General features: G+C 33.6%; 1 pseudogene across 1 annotated transcript; it reads right to left on the bottom strand.

Moving 5' to 3' along the window:
- Positions 1-416: 416 nt before the first annotated feature.
- On the bottom strand, positions 417-16,408 carry LOC148603333 (uncharacterized; annotated as a pseudogene). Its single transcript, XR_015916666.1, has 6 exons — positions 15,893-16,408; positions 12,309-12,488; positions 9,180-9,445; positions 8,447-8,694; positions 5,331-5,587; positions 417-2,951 (listed from the first exon to the last, which is right to left on the bottom strand). The product of XR_015916666.1 is annotated as an uncharacterized LOC148603333 (transcript).
- Positions 16,409-25,671: the final 9,263 nt, after the last annotated feature.

Below are 25,671 nucleotides of genomic sequence, written 5' to 3'. Positions count from 1 at the left end.
TTGGATCAAGAGGTAATTGCGATGGAATTCGGATGGACAGACAATGCAAGATGTTCCAATATACCACTGACTTGTTTAATGGGACACACTTTGGGTAGGAAATTACCATTTAATTAGTAAAAACATCAAATGACCGTCCATCTGTGCCAAAATTTTAAGCATTTTCTCTTCACTGATTTATACAGGGAAATATTGTGATTATCAAAGATATTTTTATTAACCAGAGAAAAATGAAGCTACAATACATGTAGTAAGTTTTGGCTTCTTGGTCAAAATATCATGTCATAATGTGATTTTGATATACCAAATTAAAATGATCGAAATTATTGCCAACAAGATCCGATTTTTTTTTCACAAACATCATGATCATTATCTTGGAAACCCCACAAAGACTAAAATATAAGACAACATAACAGCTTCTTAAATCTATATTTATCTCCTTGATTTATTGAAACATTACAATACAAGGTCAAATTGCTGTAGAAAAAAAAACATGTCTTGTTACACGCAAGATTTTTACAATATATATCAATAACGAAAATAAAATGTCAGCACGAACAGAGAAGAAGCACTACATACATATAACTAAGAAAAAAAAATTTCTCCTTAATGGTTTGTATCAGAGCCTAGATGGATGATAAATAATGCCCATATTACATGAGTTGTATGTTCAAACATGTTCATACCTATATTTCCTTTTGTTATCTATGGCTACAAACAAACAATGTGCAATAAAACCATGGTAACCTAAAGCAAGTTGAATATATCAAAATTTTAACACAGTGTCTTTAAAATGACTACAGTGTACTTAGCAAATCTGTTGATGACAGTTTATGCTGCTGGTGTTTCTATAGGTGTGCTAAGAGTTTGAAATCTGATAACAAGCAATATTTGTTTCACAGAATCCAAGTGTGACTAGTATCAAATTCCATTGTACCGTACAAATACTAATTACATGTGGATATGGTAGCAACAGTTATACTCATAATACAGTAATATCTATTAATTCAGAAGCGAATTCAAACAGGCTATATTGCACAGTAAGTCTTTTCTGAACTTCCTGAACTGCATGCTATAAAAGATGACTAGAAGTCAGGAGTCCTACATTGAATATGCTCTTTACATACACTGTACATTCAAATATTCTTTTCACATCAGATAAAATTCACAATGAAACCATTTTAAGAAACATGTCAACGTGTATATATAAAATGCTCAGAAGGCCATTTCTAAGTTTTTGTCTTAAACACAATGTAAACAACCAGTACTTCAAGAAAATGAATAAAAGAAAAAAAAACTTAGAAGTTTAACACTGAATTTAGTAGATACAACCTGGAGCTAATGACAACCATGCAAACCATTATAGATTCACCACTCATAAATAACTCACTATAAAAGAAAAAAAAATAGGTTCTCTTGTACTTATTTCTACTAAAAAATAGATTTAAAAAAAATTAACATACATCTATTTATGAAAACCAAAACACATAAGAAACTTCTCCTGGTTCCATAAATCAACTACTATAAAGTTAAATCTCCTCAAGCATAAAAATCTTACATGCAAGATTGATTTCCAGTGAGAAGGCAAATATTTATCATTTTTCTTATTAAAGTAGAAAAGTTTAACCCGTCAAAATTAAAAGATAACAGTAGACACATGTACTTGTCTTATGATTGTATGAAAATACAACTAGATAAATCATTAAGAGTACTTGCAAAGTTGACTAAACAGGGTCATGATAAGAAACTTCAACCCCAACCCCCACACACAAGGAAGAAAAAAAGCCACATTTATTTGTATGTGTTTCTATTAATTTCATTGAAACTCCAGAGGCAGATTGAAATATTTGTTCCCTGATTTTTCTATCCCAACAGATTTAACTGCCTTTTTAAAAAGTCAACTATGAATTTTACTGTTGTCTTTGAAATGCTATGATTTCTCTACCATTCATTAAATCAAGATGAACATTTTTAAATATGATTGCATGCTTTTAAAATCATGCAAATTTCCAAAATTGTCTACCTTCTACTTTTTCTCTTGATTTCTCAATTTCTTACAATAATGGTACATGAAGGTCTTTTCAAATTCATCTAGAAATTGTTCCTCCATTAGTGTGGTCATTACATGTAAAATTCAAACAAAATGATCCACAACTGAAAAAGGGGGGTTAAAATGGATATGAAACAACTAAAACATAACAACATCTTGGTTGGAGAACTATGTATAACAGTAGTAAAAGATTGGTCTTATTTCCTTTATAAGTAAAGTATGGACCTAAGATGAAAGTTTTTGATAAAAGTTATTTGACCGAATTACAACAAACAACTGTCTTATTTCTGGTTCAGCATTTAAGAAGTGGGTTAGCCTAAATTGACCACAGGCTTGATCAGGACAATTTCTCCACATAAGCATTTGGCTGTAACATGAAAGTCCTCTTCATATCATCAAGCTTATTTCATACATTCTTTCAAAAACCTTCTCTTCTCTTCTGACACCACCTGACCAATTGGAACCAAACTTGGTATGAATGTTCCTTAGGGTATCGTGCATAGAGCTGATATGGGGATTTTTGATCCGTCGGTTAAACATTTTGTCATGTCTTCAGATAATACTTTCCATGTCTTCCCATGCTTGTCTGCATTGACTCTATCAGGGTGATAATGAACAATCGCCTTTTGTAAAGTCTTTTTCTTTACGGAGTGTTCCATGTACATGCCTTTCTTTCTTGGCACACCAACAAGTTTATGGTCTGGATTTTTTGGAGGATGAACGTGATAAATGAACTTAAGAAATTTTTCACTTCCCTTCTTGTCATGCTTTACAATCTCATTCATTTCTTTTGTTAGTTCTTTCAGAATTTCAGCTCGTTCTTTCTGCCACTTTGCCTCCTCTTCAGCTACTGTTTCCTGCTGATACCTTTCTAAGATACCACTACACTCCTTAAACCAGTCTAAAAAATGAAATAAAAAAGTCTCATAGTTTCTTGTTTGTTTTGAGTAATTTAAACAGCTTGAAACCATTGCTGTCGGTCTTCATATCTCAAATATTTCCTATATTCTCATTTTTTTTCTCAATGCAGATATTTGAAAACTAATGCCAAGGTTTCACTTTTCTCCTTCAAAATAGGGCAAGTTTTTAAAACTCCCTCTACAACAATTGTGAATTGTATAAAAATTGAGAGAAATCTAATGAGTAGTCTGAGTAAGTTATTGTGTTAAACCAAGTGTTTACACTTAAAGTGATATTAACCACACCACTCTGTCATACAACTATAAAATCATCAAAAATGATATTGCATTAATAATGCACACAATCTGTTAAAAGTTCATACCAAAAATGGATTGTTCAAACAGATAATTGCTGTAAATAATCCTAAAATTTTCACGTAATTTTAGATGAGTGATGGCAAAAGCTAACATAAAGCTGAGAGTTTTTCATGACTTGCATTACACTCCTACACTCCTTGAGACTTTTAGGTTTCCCACAAGCATGATACCTAAACACATGCTAAACACTCACTAAACACACAATAAATGAATGCTTATACAAATGTATCATGCATTTAAATGCACGATAAACAAATGCTCCCAGTGTGCATTTAAATGCATGATTAATGAATGCTCTTAGCATGCGTTTAAACGCATGACAGACAAAGCAACTAACATGCATTTAAAAAAAAATAACGACTGCAAAAAATATAAAAATTAAAGAACCTTAGTGAGCATGCTCACATACCTCATGCATCCCCATGTTGGATACTTAAGTAAATTTTTTCATAAGAGAAATACATGTAGAAGGACCCTGATAAAAAAAAGAATAAGAGTGTTTTTTGGGCTTTAGACCTTTATCTTCTAACTAATTTCTGTTACTCAGAATCATGCAGTTTTAGTTAATCCGAAGTAAACATCATTGTAGCGGAACAAAACATACACTTGACTTATAACTTATGATAGTGAATTTATATACCAAAAATCATGTCATAACCTGCAAGCGTTTAAAAAAATGTAAGAAAAACTGTTATTTCGGTGAATTTACCTAAGTCCAAGGCCCGTAATTTTGGTAAAAATCGTTGGAGCAAAACCAACTACAGCCTTGACCTGTAACTTCTCATGATGAATTTAATTACTAAAAATCATGTCAATATCTACAAGCGTTTATTAAAAAAGTCAGGAAAACTGTTATTTCTGTGAATTTTGTAAAGTTCAAGGCCAGTAATTTCGGTAAAAATCATCCCAGTGGAAAGAAAGTTAAACTTGACCTTTAATTTATCATGGTCAACTTATATACCAAAAATCATGTCAATGTCTACAGCGTTTAGAAAACTAAAGATGGACTGACGGGCTGATAGACGGACGGCTCAAAAACATTTTACCCTTTGCAACTTCGTTGCGTGAGGTATTATAACAGTTGAATTAAGGAAATAATGAATGTACAAAACTAAACACATGCTTCTACCTTGTGTTTAAATGTACACTCGTATTGAGAGTTTGAACAAATGCCACTATCATGCATTTAAACAAAAGCTTAGATTTTATTGCGCCTCCCAGCAAGCACTTACACGAATGCTACTATCACGCGTTTAAATGAGAGCAAAAAGATGTGTAAACGCACAATAAATGATAAGCGATCCCAATCTGCTTATATTTAAAGAGCCAAAGTAGTAAGTATCCTTTTTAACAGAAAAGGTGTAAAACCCACCATTGCTTTATATCAAAAATCCATTACATTCACCCTATAGCAGTAATTAAACGCATGTCAGTCAGGGGTTTCATTATTTTTTTTGCAATGTAGGTACCTTTGGTTTTGTAGGAGGTACTTTTCATAATTTTGTTTAATAAAACTGCATAAAATTTTAAAAATTCTGGAGGTACCTTTCAGTAATTTAGAAGGGTAAAAGTACCTGGTACCGCCTCCTAATGAAAGGCCTGGTCAGTTAAAGGTCTTTTTTTTTTTCAGACAAGTATCACCCAAGGCCTAAAAAAAATTCTGTAATTCTGGTAACATTTTCAAAATTAGGGCTGGCGGGTAGGGTTTTTTTTTTTTTTTTGAAAAAAATTATAGATTTGCAGGACATCAAAATCTCCTGGTTTTGCTGCCTCAATTATGACACCACTGTAATATGTATTTTCATGTACAACTTGCAAGTATTTTCTACATCAGATTAATTAAAATACTGTAGCATTGCTGCCTTCTAAGAAATTTTGAACTTCCACATCAGAGAGCGAGGTGATTTCAGTAAAAAATAAAATTTTCACACTATAAAAAAATTAGGGTCAGGAGGGTTACCAGAAACACAGAAATCTTTTTCAGGCCTAAATAGAATTATTACCTTCACTATGGAAAGACCTAGGGTGCATGGAGTGTGCTAACTGTATAGACCTCATTAGGTACTCCTTGGCTTTATACTTAAGCTTCAGTATTTTGTCATACACCCGTCCCATACGACTCAGAGCAATAGCTTTTAGCTCCACTTCTGTCACCTCTCGAGTCCGCAGAACTGCCTGTTTATACCGGTCTATCATATCATACACCATGTCATGTTGATATTCTCTTCATCAAGCGTTACTTTCCTAAATAAACTATCACCTTTAGAAAAGAAAGATGAAGATAAAGCAATAAGTTAAAATACTTGAGGGTTTATTTCAATCAATAATTAAATAACCACCTGAATGAAAACAAAAGGCTCCCAGAAGCCTGAATTGCTCACCTGATTAAAGTTTGTCTTTCAAGAGCAATAAATATGACAAGGAGTTGTCCAACCATTTTGACTCAAGAAGACTTTGGTAGGACTATCATTAGGATCATTTCAGCGATAGAAAGTTTCTCTCTTTTAGTTTTAAAGATATTGGCTGAAAACTGTGAAAAAAGCTGTCATTTTTCATATTTCAAGGGCAAAAACTCTTACAGGAGTCACCTGACAACTTTGATCCCTTGACGACTTTTGAAGGCCTTATAATAAGGGCCATTTCAGCTACAGAAATAATTTTGCAAAACCTAACGGCTTTGGAGATACATTGTACTCGTGAAAAACTATTGTCTGACCCTTTTCTTCTATTTTTAGTAACAGCAGCCATGTTTTTCCACGGATCAAAAATCCCCACATCAGCTCTATGCACAATACCCAAAGGAACGTTCATACCAAGTTTGGTTGCAATTGGTTAGGTGGTGTCAGAAGAGCAGGTTTTTGAAAGAAATAACATTCAAAATAGCAAAAAAATCGTGAAAAAGGGCAATAACTCCAACATGGCTTAAACATATCAAAATGAAAATTTGACCACAGATAGATCTCATCATGCTGAACACTTTTACCCCATGTCAGAATTGGTTAAACCTAACGGTTTTGGAGATATATGCGAAAAACTACTGTCTGACCCCTATGTACAATTTTTAGAAACGACGGCCATGTTTTTCAACGGATCAAAAATACCCACAACAGTTCTATGCATGATACCCCAAGGAACATTCATACCAAATTTGGTTTCAATTGGTCAGGTGGTGTCAGACGAGAGGAATTTTGAAAGAAATAACATTCAAAATAGCAAAAAAACATTGAAAAAGGGCAATAACTCTGACGTGGCTTAACATGTCAAAATGAAAATTTGACCACAGATAGATCTCATCATGCTGAACACTTTTACCCCATGTCAGAATTGGTTAAACCTAACGGTTTTGGAGATATATGCGAAAAACTACTGTCTGACCCCTATGTACAATTTTTAGAAATGGCGGCCATGTTTTTCAACGGATCAAAAATACCCACAACAGTTCTATGCATGACACCCCAAGGAACATTCATAACAAATTTGGTACCAATTGGTAAGGTGGTGTAAAACGAGAAAATTTTTGAAAGAAATGACATTCAAAATAGCAAGAAAACATCGAAAAAGGGCAATAATTCTGACGTGGCTTAACATATCAAAATGAAAATTTGACCACAGATAGATCTCATCATGCTGAACACTTTTACCCTATATCAGAATTGGTTAAACCTAACGGTTTTGGAGATATATGCGAAAAACTACTGTCTGACCCCTATGTACAATTTTTAGAAACGGCGGCCATGTTTTTCAACGGATCAAAAAATACCCACAACAGTTCTATGCATGACACCCCAAGGAACATTCATAACAAATTTTGGTTTCAATTGGTAAGGTGGTGTAAGACGAGAAGATGTTTGAAAGAAATAACATTCAAAATAGCAAGAAAACATCAAAAAAGGGCAATAACTCTGACGTGGCTTAACATATCAAAATGAAAATTTGACCACAGATAGATCTCATGATGCTGAACACTTTTACCTATGTCAAAATTGGTTAAACCTAACGGTTTTGGAGATATATGCAAAAAACTATTGTCTGATCCCTATGTTCTATTTTTAGAAATGGTGGCCATGTTTTTCTATATACCGGATGTCACCTGTGTAAAAATTATCAATAATTCACACTGTGAAATAAATTTGGTAATTTCACTCTTGGACTTTCTCCCACCAAAACATCTAAAATTGTCGTAACACGAACATCAATCTGCCGTTAACAAAATCTAAAAATTAAAGTTGAAAATAGCAACCAATAATCGAGAAAATCTCCATAATAAAAATGACGATCAATTGGTAAGTCCTAAGACCACATTTAGATTTAACACTAATTAAATCAGGTGTTCTTCCGCAATCGTGATCATATTGTCATATTCACTCTTTCCAATTAATTATCCTATTAGTATTTTGAACATGTGAAATTTAACTATGTCCTTGTATAGTTAACAAAGCTTAGGAATGAAAAGAATCATTTACTGTGAAAGTATTTTAATTCATGGATACCAATTTTAATGGATTAGGGAGGAAACACATATTCGTGGATTCTTGAATCTGTGGTTTTGAGCTGTTTAGTATACACATCAATGGAAATCTCCAAATTTCAAGGTTTGGCCTACTAACAAAAACCATGAAAATTGGTACTCCACGAACAACAGTACTTTCACAGTACATGTATACATGTAGCAAGTTAACAAGGGTTGATATTTCATTACCCCAAACATCGTAGTCAATGGTAATTCAAATTTCAAGAGGGCTAGACAATTTAGTTTCTCATACTGAAATCAATCGATATTCCATAAAGATAATCTGTGTGTTCACTGAATTGTTAAGGCCAATAAATCTGCAGATGAACCACTCTTTATACATATTTCTACACTTATTTACTCCCAAGAGGAAAATATGTCTGTTTAAAGGTTATATTGAATTAAGAAATAGGGTAGGTGAGGTAGGTAAAATTATGTTATATAAACACTTATGGGAGAATTTCTGGACTTGAATAGTACTCAACTAAAAAATGATAGTACAGTGGCATTTCATGAAAAAAATACCAATAAAATGTACTAGGGTGGGTAGATTAACCTTAAATAGACATTTTTTTTCACTGGCCTTATTTCTATTCAATTATTCCAGACCAATTTCTCTAGCTTGTATAGACTCTACCATACAGGAGTGCATGATCAGGTCCTCTTCCAGTACTCTGACTTCACCCTCAATAGCTATAATGTCTTTCCCATAATTCTTTCCTTCATGTATGACATTCTTTGAACTCATATAAGGCTTTTTTATAATTCCCTTGCTGTAGACTGTCTATACCACTATGGAAATGTTGGCTGGCGAGACAAACATAGAGTTCAGCCTTCACACATGGTATTGTTACCGCCTGAAACAATATATGTATATAGAGCTGTACATAGAGGCCAACTGTTACTTCTTACAGGTAATCAGACAGAGCAATATTTTGAACAGTAACATCATAGTTCCACTTGTTGCTCCCAATTCAGACAAGTTATTAGTTATTTGGAGTGACAAACTTTGCAATTTCTGCAGATGGAAAATATTTTGTCAGTCACTTCAGGGACAATATGAAACCAGTTTTATTTAATCACTTGTTGTTTCTAATGAACTGAATGTAACATTATGCACACACTGTAAGCAAGAAGTTAATACATGTAAAAGAAAACACACTCAACATTTAAAATCATTTGAAAACTTTTCTTCACAAGAAGCTATCTAACATTGAATCGATGAATGGTAATGAAACGTTGATTATGGACTATACAACCTACCTTACCCTTGGTATGATTGCTTTATCCCTAATAGGGTAATGCCTAAAATGGATATAATACTTTGATTTTATTAACTTACCTTCACAATATCGTAATAAACTAGTTTCCTATCATCTACAACCATTTCATCTATTCTTCCAGACTTCATCACTTCAACACAGTTCTTTGCAGAAGCTAGAACTCCATCTCGCCATTTGTCATCCTTGATGTCAGCAGAGTCTCTGTATGACAATGAGAAGAACTTGAAGGTTTCTTTGTACCAATGGACTAGCAAGGACAGACGCTCTAAGCATTTCTCCTCAACCTCAGCCATCCTGAATGCTGCCATACCAAGATTTTTTGCAGCTAGAAAAGATACCATCAAAATTTTTTCTTTTTTTTTTAACAAAAAGGAATGTTGTAAAATGTAATCAGTCTAAAAAATTATTTAATAATCATGCAATACATTTGGTACAAAATGTTCATCAACTAGTAGGGCTGTAACTAATGTTAATGCAATAAATGCCTGCTGCATCATGTGTGATGTCTTTAGTCCATAACTACATGTGTATGCATAAATTAAACAAAAAAAAAACACGTATAAGCCAAAATTACTGTCATGTTACAAGTACATTCATATTTCCTCATACTGATCTTACAACAGAATTCCATGAGAACCCATCCAGGGATAAAGGAGGAGTTGGGCAACATGTTACATGTACATGTACGTGTGACAGTTACATACCTGCCAACTTACACCATTTAAGCGTGTTATTCAAGATTTTGACCATTTGTCCCGCTACCACGATTTTTCAGGTCAAATATGTCCCAGAACCTGATTTTGTCAAAAATACCTAAGCACAAAAGATGTGTATTCAGTGTTGATAAAAAATAATTGTGTGCCTTGTGGACAACAAAAATGGGGGGACATACTGGATATTAATGATCAAGAATGGAAGGATATTTTTAAACATCCATTTTTAGTGACAAAAAACACTAAACTCCAATGATTTAAAAATAAAAATTTTAAAAAATACCTCGAAAAATCCTATTTCAAACCCCTAAATTTGTGTTTCAATCACATTTCTTTGTATAAGAGTCATAAATCTGACAAAAGGTGTTACTTGCTGTCTAAACAGGGAAAGGAGTGGTTAATGACCAGTAAATAATTCCAGATCAGCTGATCAGGGTTATCGATTATGATTGACAATTAGGCCTAGAAAACGAATCTGGATTGGATTCTACCACTATTTTATGAACAGCCAACCACTTTCTTAAGAATATTTTCTATTGCACAATTAATGTGTCAAATACTGTCAATTTAATTAATAGGTCTAAAAATTTGAAGAACCATATAAACAAATTATAAATTTACCAGTGTTTACACAAAATGAGTTACCTCCCCTACAATTTTTTTTTGTATTTCAAAAGTACAGTATATTTCCCGACAGTTTTGTTTGCAATAGTTAAAAAAAATACTATTTATTGTAAAATGTGCTGATTTTTGAAATTTGTATTATTGTATGTATAATCTGTATCATTGAATTTTTGTTACATTTCCTCATACACTGCACCTCATAGTATGCACTTAATGAAAAAAAAAATGTCCCAAGTTTTAATTAGTGAGAATCAAATTCCAAGGCATCCTAAAAGAGCATAAAAATGTTATAAATATGGTTGTGTGACTATGTCCAAAATCAACCATTACACTACTTGCAAACTGCGGTTCCTGAAGAAGAATGTGTAGGGAAGTAATGTACACAATGCATTTCATGATAGTAGATCTAGAGATATGTAACATGTTTCCTCATTTAATTCTAAGAATTTTAACTTCAGTATTTCATTTAGGTTTGGAGGAATTCACCATAAAAAGGGCTTACAGACATCAATTCATTACATTGCATGCACATGCTGTTCAACTGAAAAAGGCCCTGTATTTCTAGAGTGGTTGTCTTATTCATACATTACAGCTGTTAAAAAAGTCGCGAAATTGTCCTTTCAACCGCCTCGCCTGAAAAACCCCATGGGGATATTCAAAAGTTGGCAGGTATGCAGTTAGGTGAAAAAGCGGAAGTTCTTAGCCATGTTTTTCACATGTTTCTAGTAAAAACTTAAAAATATATCCATCAGAGTAGATATTGTATCTAACAGACTGAAACTAGACTGACTGAAATCTATATCCCCTGTAACCTTTATGCCGGAATGGGGCTATAGTAACCACCTTAGATAGAAGTATGTCAAGACAATTTGACTTCCGTAAGGGCCTCATATCGTAATGTGATTTTAAGACCAGCAGCTTCAAAAGATAAGGGGGTAGCCGGCAATAAACTCCATATAAATGTACTTCAATGCAAACTTTGGACAATGTACATGCAGATGGCAAAACTCAATGTAGTAGGCGAAAATTGCAGTGATTTTGTTTCCTTTTTTCAGAGCAGCCCCAACCCCTTTTTTTTGGAAAATTTTTCGCCTTAAAAATAACAAATTGGGAAAATATTTTGAATGAAGATTGAAACCAAACTAATTTTGTTTTAACTATTAAAGAGCAAGTGACAAGTTGTTTAATGATTTTATTTCACATCATTTTCTAATTCTATATCAATTATTATCATCACTTGATGTTTCAATATCAGTAGTTTCCCTAGTAGTGCTTTCACTAGTCATGCTGGCCATCCTTTTGAACAAGGTACCAATCTTTCGGACACCTTTGGCATCTTTCTCTTTAAGTTTTTTGGTAAAATATTTCGAGTTATGCAACATTTCCAAAGTAAACAAAAAGGAAATTTGTAAAGGGAAAGAAACACGAAGAAATGCACCAACGCCTATCCGGCATTTACAATTCGACATTTACGTCCTCTTTTTCTACTTCCTGAATTGAAGTAAACAATGTATCAGGACGAGGAATTAACATATTGAGGAACATTTTACAGGCTTATTTACCTGATTTTGAATAAACTACGCTTCACAATTGGGAATTTTTCTCTCTTTGGGAAAATCTTTCTAACATTTTGGGAAAAACCTCTTAGGGAAACAGTCGAAATTTGGCTGCAATAAAAGGGTAAAAAAAATCACTGAATTGTCACCTATTATCTACAAATAAAAGCACTTGACCATCCCTTTGGCAATATTTGTTTACTGGTACACAAATGAAATCGTCAAATAGATTTTGAATGACTGTATGCTATAATTCCATAACTGGGTCCTACTTCTGAACGTATAACATGTGTACCTGAAACCTTATCCTCCTCATTTTTGCTAAAATTGTAAGCTTTTTGATATGCATTAGTAGCTTGTCGTAGTCTGTCTTTCCTGATGACTGGACTGAAGTTGCTGTGTGCTGTAACATATACATGGTTTCCTTGTTCTCTCCAGTGAGCTGATGTGGACAAATCAACAGCCATTTTCTTCACTAAAATAAATTTAGAACATTTACGTACCGAAGGCTTCATGGAGAATTAAGTAATGCCAATGTCTGTTATTATATATAGAGAATAATACATTGCAAAATGTGTATCACATGCTGTATCATCCCGAGATATCTATATCAGCAGAGGGCCGATATTGATCAAGGGTGATACAGAATGTGAGGCACTGATTATCCCATGAAATATTATATATACTGAATATTACAGGTCAAAATCTGTATCACATACAGTATCAACTCGAAAATCCTATATATCACCGTAAGGACCACTGGCCCACAGGGTGATATAGGTCGAGGGTTGATACCACATGTGATACAGGGTTTAAACAAACACAAGCATATATAATGCAGCTTTATAGTTACATTCGTAGTGGAAAATTTCTTAAATTCAATCCCTGTTTTTGAGCCCCTTTTCTTTGCTCATAACATTTGATACAATGTTTATATTAAAGCATGAAAAATACCTTTAAAGAACTGCAGCAATGTAATTTCAGGCATGTCAAGTGTACACCCCCTAAAAGTGAAAAAAAAATAAAATCTTGGTTTTTCACAAATTCTATCCCCAAATATTCTCTAGCCTAAGACTCTGCTCTGCCTTTAAATGTACAAGTTTTCTTTTCCTCCTTTACCCGAAATCCTGGACCTGCCCCTAGCTTTGACAATGTGCATATTGAAAATTAATTTTCAGGAGTACTTCAACATGTATATGAATTATTCTGATAATTGCAGAATTTTTTTGTCATGCGTCTCAACTCGCAGCTTCCTGTTACTCAAACAACACAAAACGTTCATATGTTATAATACGAGTTCAAGGAGGGTCATTATAAAATACATGAAGGAAAGAATTTTGGGAAAGGCATTAAAGCATATTAACATCCATAGGACAACAGAAAGTCAGAAAAAGGCTTTCCAGACAACCTGTAGTATTGCTGGAGTACATCACTACATGCATGCAATGCAAGTTGCTGATTAATCTGAGGAAATATTTTGGTTGATAGAAAATTAGGAGTTTTAACTTTTTTTTTAATAGTACATGTTCTCTAACATACAGTCTATAACCAATAAATTTTCAATTCCTAACACATTTAAATGTGTAATAAGCTCGAGTTTTCTTCAGGTACAAAGAAATATTTCAGGCCTTACAAGATGTTGTCATGCATGATTGATTGATTGATGTTGTCCAAGTGATAAGGGGCCAACTTCCAATTCAGAAGGTGATAGGATGTGCTGCTGGAATAGGTACCATTTTACAGTTTGCAAATACAATGTATGTGAATAGTCAGGAAAAGAAACATTATTACATGTATATACAGTGTTGTATGCCGAGAAAGTTTACATTTATACAAATTATATGGATATTCAAAGACATCCTTGTCCCATCATCTATTATAATTATTTTTGTATTTTGTAGAATAAATGCATGATGAATGTTGTTATCTTATCGAATGTCCTATACTCAAAGTCGGTTCAAGCCCATTTTTGACTTAATCATAATTTTCTTCAGCCATCCCTTTCTCAAGGCAGAGTTGTCTTTCATTTTATTTATTACATGTTTCTAAGTTCATAAAAACCAAACATAACTACTTACGATTGATATGCACAATCAAAATTTTTTTTTTAATTCCTTAGGAGAAATCCCATTGTAATTCCGCCACTATGATGTTAGGTGCAGATTTTTGACAAAATACTGATAATTTTATTTTTTAATTTCTATGTTGACAAAAATGTAATTTCTCACGAATTTGAAAATAAACAATTATTTAGTAAGAATGATAACTCGCAGAAGAATTTTTGACATAAAATAAGGCTGTAAATCTTTGTTTTCTTCAAACTACCAACAACTAAAAATCGTCTTGGTTACAAAATTACTGCCGATTTGACGACGTAAACATTGTGATCTGGATTTAAAATGTCATTGGATTTGAACAATTTCCAATTTTAAAGAGAAGCAGTTTTGTGATATGAATGAGCAAGTTATTTAACACATTTTAAATATTGGTAGGTGTCAATGAAAACTGTAGACCAATTTTTATTTCAAATTTTAATGATATGATATTTATGTGACACCAAGTTCAGTGTATTATAATCAAGGAAACACTCCTTTTTTCTATGGGGTTTGGTCTCCTTCTGACAAAGTACATGAAAATGTCTACATTTTTTCAAAAGCAAAATGTGGATGTATGAATAGGGTGGGGAATCCCAATGACAAACCATCATCAAAGAAGTATTGTTCAGAGTGACCCCCCCCCCCACAAGTATCTTCTCACATGGAATAAAATGGAAAGGAATAAAAATGTATTTAGGAATATTTCAAATTCCATTTTCAAAACTGTTTACATCTGGCCTGAGTTATGTCACTGAGATTTAACTGTTCATAGTAGTGAGCACCGCGAAGCGGTGTGAGCTTTACGGTTATTACAAGTACTATCTAAATTTCCATTAAGGTTCCCCAATATACTAACGAAAAAAAAGTAATGTCCCGGAAGTAACAAAAAGTGACTGTCCTAACGGAGAAAATTCATTGCTTCCTTAAACCAGACAAATAAATATACATAGGTAAGGATTATGTTTCAGTAAAAATAAATTCATATTTTCTGATAGTTTTCGAGTCTTTATTTTGTTTTACTTATTAAAAGAAGTGAATATGATGTTTTTAAAAAGTTCGGATAACATGTGGGTGTACATATGTGTATCTCCGCTGGTTCACTGTTGCTGTTGTCAAGAACCTAACCCGCCTTGGAAAAAAATATAACTCTGATTATATTTTCAAAATCGAGGCATAGCTTTTCTAAGATAGGTAAGGCAATCACTTTCTTGTTTTGGAATTTGCAGCTGTCGTCTGAGTCTTGTTTACGTCACATGATATGTGTAAATTATTCCCACCATTGATTTTGCTTGCTGCTTAAAATTAAATACTAATAAATAAATAAAAATAAATGTATTATTGCACTTGCAAAGCAAAAATTTTCATCCGTGTTGATTCCCCCTCTTTGTAAAGTCCTTTATCATTTTTACGGGTCTCACACAGATGGTGCATGTATGGTAAAGCTCAGGGTGCTCGCTGATTTAGGCAATGCCTTCCCCATATTATAAATGAATAGATAGAGGTGTCAGTAACACTAACACTGTAACAGTCCGATTGTAAATAGATACATTACAAAAGTTTTGTTGGATTAAGAAACGACAGAACGATGTAAATACAGTACTACCATTGACCTGTACAACTGATTGAAGTACCAAATCTCTCTTTTCAGCAATATCAATGGCATGATAATAAATTATTTCCCGCCAAATTTAACAGCTGATGCAGCTGATCATGAAGACATAGTCGATAAAAGCTGGTGTAGTCCGAAAAGGGTATGGGGCTCATGTTGGGGACACTGAATTACCTTGAAGTCTTGAATTTTCACTATTTCTACTTCTGGCGTGTGATGACACAGTATCACTCGCTCTTTGCTTTGTTGTATGTTTTGCGTCGGTTTCAACTTTACTGTATATGCGCTCGATTCCTTTGCAGGTTTCTTTGTAAAATTATATTTACTTTCTTCATAATTATTCTTCTGTATTGACGTTTCATTTTTTGAATCACTGCTACTATTACTACCTGAAAAATTAAATTTACATGTATTTGTTTTGTGGTGTCGGGTAGGTTTACAGAATCTTGGAACTTTGCATCTGCTTGGTTGATTAAAACCAGGGTCTGGTAAAGAGTCACTGTCTGAATCATTATCGCTTGTCTGTGAAGCATCTCTCTTACAGCTTTTAGAATCTATTGGATTTAGTCCTTCCCCACAAGAACCTCTAGAATGCGGTGTACTTTCTGCAGATGTACCACAACGAAAACCGTCTTTTTGTGAAAAGTTCAAGAATCCTCTCTTTTCCTATCTCGATCGAATTCGCCCAGATTGCTATCTGGGGAGGAAGAAGATGACGCATCTAATGTGGCCTATAGCAAGCCAAAGTGGACAAAAATCAACATTTTGTAATATTAGAAAATCATTTTTTAATATTAGAAAATACTCATTTTTGTCCACTTTGGCTAGCCATATATAAATGTAGAAAAAGTCATGGACAGTTTTGCATCACGCAAAAACAGGAAGATGGCCCTCATTTATTAGACTGACTAGAACTGTAATCTCGTCGCCCATCTGAACCCACTTGGAGCCTTAAGCGGCCCCAGACCCCTCGCCTACAAATTAATTAACTCTAGCTACGCCACTGATATTCACAATTGCAAGCTTTGCTTTAGCATGTGCATGTCCCAATTGTTGGTATTCCACCTTCATACACCGACAGTATAGCACCAGCAACTCTCGAGTCAAATTCGCATTGTATATATTACAGATTATTACTATTCTTCTATCATTTGAAATTACGTCGTTTATTGTAGACAACTCTATTTATCTTTCAAATATACAAGGTTCAGGATAAAATCGTAAATATGGAAAGAGCAGAAATGCGGTTTAGCCATCAAACTGCGTGAAGCCGCACAACAAATTTCAAATGAAGGATTTTTGTGGCGAAAATTAACAAGATCCCAAAATATATACTACAAAATGGTTTCGGGTACCTATTTTAAGCTTACATACGCTTGGACGTGTGCCATCACAATGAAGGTGCATACCCAACTTAAAATTCTCATGAAGAGTATTTTTTTGCGATGAAAATTTATGGAACCCATGAATAGGAACAAAATCGATATAATTCTCGACCGCATACAGAAAGTTGAACCAAATAGCATACCTATAAACACAGTAAAAGTTATCAAGATCTAGAAAGTTGCACACCCAATTTCATTTTAGTACATTGAAGTAGTGACAAACTGAAATAAGAAAATATGAAAACGAAACAAAATCTTTTGCCAAACAAATGGTTGGTGTGCAACCCGGACGAAAAGCCTTGATACAAACAATTTAATAATAAAATGTTTCCTTGGCTGTTGCTTAACGAAATAATAGAGATACTTTGAAAAAATTGGATAAGTATACATGGATCTTAATATTAGTTTAATTTACCTCTAACTTTGTTTTGGGATTTAATGTTTGATACAGAGTTTTTGTCAAGAATGCATTGAACTAGTGAAATATAACCTAAATATTTGCGATGAGACTCAAAGCATAGCAATATTACGTGGACAGCAGTGGCGGGTGCAGGGGGTTGACGCCCCCTTTTTATTGGAAAAAAATGTCATTTTCATGTGTGAAATTGACAAAAAAAATGGCAAAAAAGTCCAAGCACCCCCCTTTTCAGGGGAACCTTGGCTGCCACCCTTCCTTTTCAAATTGTTTGGATCCAGCCCTATACAGACAAAAAAATTGACGGACAATACGGAAAAGCCGCCCTTATTTTGTGAATAAAATCTCATAACTCAGTTTAAAACGAAAATTCAGCTTACATCAATAAAACTGTTTCTCAAAGTTCCTTGAAAATCGATCCGAGGTTTTTCTTAATTTATTATAATATATAGTCCAGAAAACATGAAAGTGCGCATATCATATTTTTTGAAAAAAAAAGTTCCAAAACTATAAATTATAATATGGAATTTATGCAGTTAATTACACGGGCACAACAACTGGCTAGGACACTATATTGCACAAAATTTGAAATTCAAATAAAAATTTTCAAAATCAGACCAAAAATTAAATAAAAAATCATCATTTTTTTTTTGGAATGTGGTGCCTTTGTCCCCTTATTACTCGAAAACCATAAGATTTATCTGAAATCTGATTGATACATGTAAATGCATGCAGGCAGAAATTCTCATAAGGAATCCAATTTAAAAATATTTGAAATCAAACCAAAATTAAAGAAGTAGATTTTTTGTGGATGTGACCCCTTTGACCACTTATAACTCGAAAACAATCCAAAACGTATCAAATCTGTTGATACATTTGTTTACTGTAATTAAATAAGGAGCACAATAAAAAAGAAATAATTAAAATAGGAGGAAAAAAACCAACACTCTACATTGGTTATAATAAAACACTTATTTTAACTCTTTTGGCCCGTTATTATAAAATGGTACAGGCCACAAACTCCAAAACAAATAGGAACCTTCCGTCAGTGGTTAGTAAAATCATAACAAAATTTCATAACAATTGATGGTCAACCACAACTTAAGTTCCAAGTGTATACGAACGACGACGACGACGACAGCGCCATACCAATATACGATTATAATTTTTTTCGGTCGTATAAAAAAGGGAAAGAACGGGAAGCAACTAATACTCCAAACATATTAAGCTTGTTGGTGCAAATATTAACATGGCACAGGAGTTGAAAAACCGGAGGGCACTGACTGACCAAAGAGGGGGCGTGTACCGTCACGCTTTGTCAAAGATGGTTTGCAGTCCTACCACAACACTTGTTACTCCCGTAGTGGTATAACTTCAATGTGGATCCTGAAAAATTCGAAATATCTTTTGGAGACAATCAGTTCAAGACTATAACCAGAATATAATAGCATTAAAATCTATGATTTTTCAACTCTGTGTACTTAAAATCCAGACTTAAAAACATTATACATCGTTGTTTTTCCAAAAAAGTTGGTACACCAGATACAAATACATAGGTCTTGGTAGAGATTCCACATACTTTTTAAAAAATAATTCCAAATTATCTTCCAAATATACAGAAGATACAGAAATCGATGGTAAAGGAAAACTATTGACCAAACTTTACGACAAACGTGATACTTTTTCATTCTGAATTTTTAACTTTCTTTTCATCTGTGGCAACATCCCTTCAGCACCTGCGTATGGAGTGTTCATATCACAACTCAAACGTTATGCCAGAGCTTGCCGAAACTACGCAGACTTTTATATCGCGCTAACAAATAGGCTTCTGGGACAAGGTTATGTTGCCACAAGATTGAAGTCATCACTACAGAAATTTTAAGGTCGTGATCATGAACTCGTGGATCGTTACGGTGTATCTGCGCCATGAAAACTGATTTGTTCAACGTGTCATAGTTTTCCTTTCCTCCTTCGTCTACCCTGGACTTGACTTTTTATGAGCAACTCAGCGGGTGTTCCTAGAAAAAGCAGAGGACGCTTACCCTACCGGTGGACCTGGTCCATGATCCCAGTTTTTAGTGGAGTCCGAGTTGCTCATTTTGCTTTTATTATTTTATATGTATGATTTTAGTTACTTTATGTTCTTTGTTGTGTATGTCTGTTTTCCATGTCTGGTCTTTGTCCCTGGATTACATTCTTTTGATTACCGCTATAACCTTGGTTCCCTTGATTACTTTTTTGAACAGTAATTTTCCATTGTTTAAACCATTTTTTTTTAATAAATAAAACAAATGGAGGGCGCGTCTCTGGACATAAAATTGCACTTCTGATTACGAAATGACATTATCTTAAAATAAAATGTTTCCCAGAGCACAGCTTGGTAGATCACAGACCCATAAACAGTTCATGATCAGGCAAGTGTGGGCACAACATTTACTCTCTTTCGTCCGAACATATCGAAAATGCTTGTTTCTGGTCCCTTATTTCTTAACTGTTAACTTAAGTCGCTACCCCCAACAAATCTATCTAAGGCTTCCTTTTGTAGTATGACACCTTGTGGTACAATTTCATTAAGATCTTTACACTAATACCCAACTGATACGGAAGACGCGGTGACGGCAACGACAACGATGCAAAGTTACATGTAGCATGATGCCATGATAGGGCTGCAATTTTTTGTGGTCGTATTCAAATCACACCTAATTTATACATGTATATGTGGCATCGTAGAAGCGGGTAAGCTAGTGTAATATTCAGATTCGTTTTCAGTTTATATTTAGCAGACAATAAAATTTGTTAATGGGGAGAGGGTCAAGAATTATTGCCGAGCGAGATTTTTTTTTCTCAGCAGCTTTTTTCAATATTTGTTTGAGAAGCTACATTGTTAAGGGTAATGTTGCCAAAGTAAGACCAACTATATCCCCTGAAGTTAACTGTTTTATTCGCTATAAATGACATCAATACACTTATGACCCATATAAACATAAGCTTTTGTCACGTGTGCATGCCAAATTTCATCATAAATGAAACAATTTTTCAAGGAAAAAAGTATAATCCAACATGAAGGTCAATTTAAGAAGGTAGACATAGGGTAAGGGACATAACTCTTGAAATCAGTTATATGTTTGTATCGTATTCAATTTCACCAAAGCCCATCAAGCTTTCATTTTGAAATAGAATGAAATCAGTCCACGTTATTTTGATGCTTACATGAGATTGGTGTAAAATGCTGAATACATACGTTCCAATGATTAGTAAGAGTTGTGTCCCTTACCCTAGGTCGACCTACTTAATTTGGCCCAAATTTCGTTCTCATGCCATAAAAGCTCCACGTTAAAAGAACAAAGCATTAGAAATCAGGATTTATTTAAGCACTGACATGTGATCACAGAAAGTCTTTCAATAACAAAACATCTTTAACAATAATTTATAACAAGCATGATTTATAAACATTGGTAAACAAAACTACATTGAAACACAACATCTTAACGCTAAGAAAAAAGTATTTATGTACCATTCTGTGCAAGAATAGGGAAATGGGTGCATATAATTTTTCTCAATTTGGTCTTTTTGCCTCAAATATTTTTGGTCAGGACAAAATTATTAACTTGTAAATATATCTGAATAAAAAAAGTATTTTCAAATGCTATAAGGCTAGATTTATTATTTTTTCATTTAAAATTTTCATTATATTGCATGGTAGAATCTGGGATGAACAATGCTAACATAAGGCCAAATTAAAACAAAATACACCCTCATTCCCCCCCCCCCCCGACCCAATTTTTAACCCTCCCATAAAAATTTTATTTAGATTTTTTGGGCATCGTCCTTTTTGTGCCAATTGGACAAAAAAAAACGTAGTAAAATTGTGAAAAACATATTTCTGTGTAGTCCTTTTCCGCCAGAAAAAGAGTACCTTCTGCACCTAATCCACAAGGAAATTCCATATCAAAAAGGTAAAAATCTAAAGTAAACCCATCATAAACATAAAGAAAATGAGATAGAAATGAATAAATCAAAGATAAGAAACATAAAATACACACACACACACACACACACACATATTTCCGCCTACAATATGGGTACTCCTACAATGTAAGTGGTTGGAATTCTGTTCCTCCATGGCACCAAGTCAGAAAATAGCTTGCCAGACAACTTCTAGCATTGCTGGAGTACAAACAAATGTGAAGCTGACAAGTACTAGTGCACATGGCGTTCATACGAGAATATATGCTGAGAAGGAAGCTTTCCTCATTGAGAAATACAATCTCTTGATGTCCAAAGAACTCAATAGGCGACAATTTGTGCATACTCTCAGTTACATTGATGAAGTGAAAATTGATATTAAAAGTAATAGTGATATAATTAATACTTACAGAACAGTGTTTATAGTTTTACCTTTCATCTGCATGCTATATTAAAATAACTTTTTAAAAATAAACATTAACTCCGCCAGGGAAACCTGAGGGTCCCAAGCCTAAAAAAAGGAGGGTCTATATTTACAATATTTAACTAAAATAAAAGTCTTATATTTCTTATATTTTTATAATCATACTTTGGCAAAGAGATGAACAACCAATTATCAAGAGATTGAAAAAAAAAAAACAAACAGTGAATAACATATAATAACCAAACCATGCATCTAATGTTGTACTAAAACAATATCAAATATAAATTGACCTGTATTCTGGTGCAAAACGATCATTAATCTACTGGCCCAATTTAACTACGAAAATCTAAAAGTAAACTGGTACAAAAGAGTTGTGGCACAAAAGGCCTCCTATCTGGCACAAAAAGAAAATGCCCAATTTTTTTCCCATTTAAGGTCAATTTCTTTGCAAATTGATAGAATTTTTTTACAAAATTAAAAAAAAAAAATATATATATTCGCCCACCTACCCCTTAAATTGAAATATGTTGGATGAGAATCTAGGAATTTTTATATAATGACCTAATGGAGTATAGATATCTTAAATACTACACCACTAGTTTCTGTTTTTTATCACATAAAAGTTTGTATTAATGACAGAATTGAAATAAAAATTCAAAGAAAAAAATCAAAATGACCATGTACAAAAAAATCATATTTATAAATACAAGAAAATCATTTTGTTTCAATAACAATAAAAAATACAACACTAAGCATAGAAGCCTATGACTGTAGGACATTTATTATCCTCACATTTTTATGTCTTTCAGTATTTTAATAGATTTACATGAAGTAAAGTCTTAGAAAAGAAACCTCACTTAACTCAAACAATAGATTCTTCTGTTGTAACTGAGATATAGTGGAAGGGCAAGCATGACATATACATATACTTCGGGGTAGAGAATGGGGTAGAACAAAAAAAATTTGTCATGGAAGAATACATTGTGCACACACAAAGACTACTCCTCAGTTCAGACTAATGGGTCTATACAATATTTTATAAAATGCCCCTTAGTACAAAACCATTTAATATACCTTCAATATTGTACATTACAACAGATATATATTATTCAGATCAGATAATTCTCTATTTAAAAAAAAATATCTGATAATGAAATTTCAAAAGTGTAGAACAACTGATCAAAGCACAAGCAAAAGATCTCCCCATTTCAGGCCCCAGTGCCACAAAGCTTAAAAAAAATACTTGTTGGAGAAAATTCTAAACTGTTTGTGACGTCATCAATTTCAAAGACTTTGAATGATGTTACCATGGAAGTTAAGAATATTCTTAGACTTAAGAATCTTTTAACTTTTGTGGTGCCAGGCCCTGGCATTTGAAGTGCAATAACAAGAAATCAGTGAACCTATGCCACTGTATATACACAGCAAAATTGTTTCAACTGATTTTCACACAACTTTGACACAATATTCAACTGAATTGAGCAAATAAACTTTGTGACAGAATTCACATGAAATTGGGGTGAATCAAGCCTCCACATGAAATTCACGTTAATTGCTCACACGAAATTCGTGTTCAGTAAATTTCATGTGAAAATCATGTTAATTTCATGTGAAGCTTGATTAACATGAATTTCACATTGAAAATATTTTCCTGAGTATAGTGATACTCCTACACTCAAACTTAAGTAAATGGTTAAAAAATAAACTGAATTGTTAAACGAAATTTTCTCCAGCTCGGAATCATATCCCAAGATAAGGCACACCCATATAAAGCGTGTCAAAAGGGCACGCGACTGCATACCACAAGTCCAATGAAGTAGCTGCAGAGAACATTGTTGTGAAAAAAGAGTGACAGAAAACGGAGGGTCAGACAAGGGGAGATAATAAAGGAAAGGTGCGGATATAGTAAAAGATGAAAGGAAAAATAAACTGATAAAGCTTCTCACTGTACAATAATGATAAAACACCCTGACAGTATTGCATGGCAACAGAAAGTCCCCTACCAAAAGAAATTTCTGTAGAAGAGAAAGCAAACTTCATGCAAAATTTGTTAACAAAAAATGTGTGGAAAACTTCAAGTCTACATAAAAAAAATTATCTATAATATAAGCTCAGCAACAAATCAAGAGACCAGGACAATTTTCCAACTTGATCAAAAACTTGCTATGGTAAAGCAATATACCAAAAAACAAATGAAAATCTGATGGAAAAAGGTGTGGAAAAGTGATATGGACTAATGGACTGACAGATGGACAGACACAGTGCACCTGGAAAACAGCTATAATGCAATAAATACACAATTTACTGTGATAAATATAATAATAGCGTATCCTAAGAGGTAAGTAAAAAGCTACACAATGTAGAAATATCATACACAAGTAAAGTACATGTACATGTATAAGTAAAGAACATGAATCTGTAATACCATTTTATATAAATAATATTTTATAAACAAATAAATACATACAATATCCACATTGCCTAGCAGATGCTCTATAAAACAGTCATTGTATAAATGATTAATTCTGATATAATTTAAATTCAGAAGTAACACTTTCTGATTGGAAAAAAAATTGTGTCCATCATCTCATGGACCAATTTTTATTAACCTTCTTAAATGATTTACTTACTGAATTTTGATACTAAATTTAACATACAAGGTATGACATATCTTTTCAGTTTATTTGAAATAACCTCAATGCTGGTGAGGCACAATTAAGGAATGACTGTTATTTGTTATTTGTCTATTAAGAAATAATATCAATCACCTGGTGCACACTAAATAACCTTAATCATAGCAGGTTATTTTTAAGTGTGCACCAGGAGCATTTAGATTATTGTTTGTTTGTTTGTTGGGGTTTAACGTCCAAGCAGCAATATTTCAGCTATATTCAGACGATGAACATGAAATTGATGACAAAATGAACATGAAACGATGATGAAATGAAAAAGGGATGGGACACAAGGACAATGGGGTCAACAAATTTTGATTGCCACTGGAAATGGGGAGAGGTGGGTAGGGTTGGGCAATTTAGCCTCCTGTGGCGGAGCCCTACGGTTCCTACTCCGGGAGAATACCACAGTAGGGTTCTTTAACGTGCGAGGAACGTGGCATCTTTCCCAACACGGTGCACCACTATGGCTTGCGGTCAGGTTTTCCGTATTATAGCCTGACAACCCCAGCATGTAACACGCCAGGGGTACCCCATTCAACCACCTGGGGCACACATCCCAATTGCTCTGTGGGCAGAGCGCCCTAGCCCCTGGCTAGGGTTCAGAGCACTATTTAGTCGCCTTTTACGACAAGCTTAGCACTGCTGCAGGCCTATTCTTTTAATATCCGGACCAGCACGGGGCTACTTCCGAAAGAACAGTAATTCCTTTAGTACAGAGAGAAAAACAAAAACAAAAACAGACATTTTAAGCCTAACATTTTGTAGATTTACTGATCAGTAGCCAAAGCTTAAATTTCCAGTGACTCTGTACATGGAAAATTAAACTGTTCATAATAAAAATACCTGTTCAGCAAAAAGTAAGAAGTAAATGTGCACTACAGAAAGTAAATAAATATATTCTGTATAATATTGAAATAAAATTGATATAGAATGCTTTGAACAACTGTTAATTAAATTTTATCATTTATTATTGTGTTTCTTCAATTTAGTGCACACTACATTCTTTTTTACATTAAGTGGCATGTTAAAAAAAAATATATGATGCTGGTTTTTGCTTAACCAAGCACATTTTTCACATTTCAGAATGA

This window comes from Perna viridis, chromosome 11, assembly GCF_037379345.1.
Source record: "Perna viridis isolate PV_CMFRI_1.1 ecotype Kerala chromosome 11, ASM3737934v1, whole genome shotgun sequence".
Lineage (NCBI taxonomy): Eukaryota > Metazoa > Mollusca > Bivalvia > Mytilida > Mytilidae > Perna > Perna viridis.
This window is presented reverse-complemented; position numbering and strand designations above follow the sequence as displayed.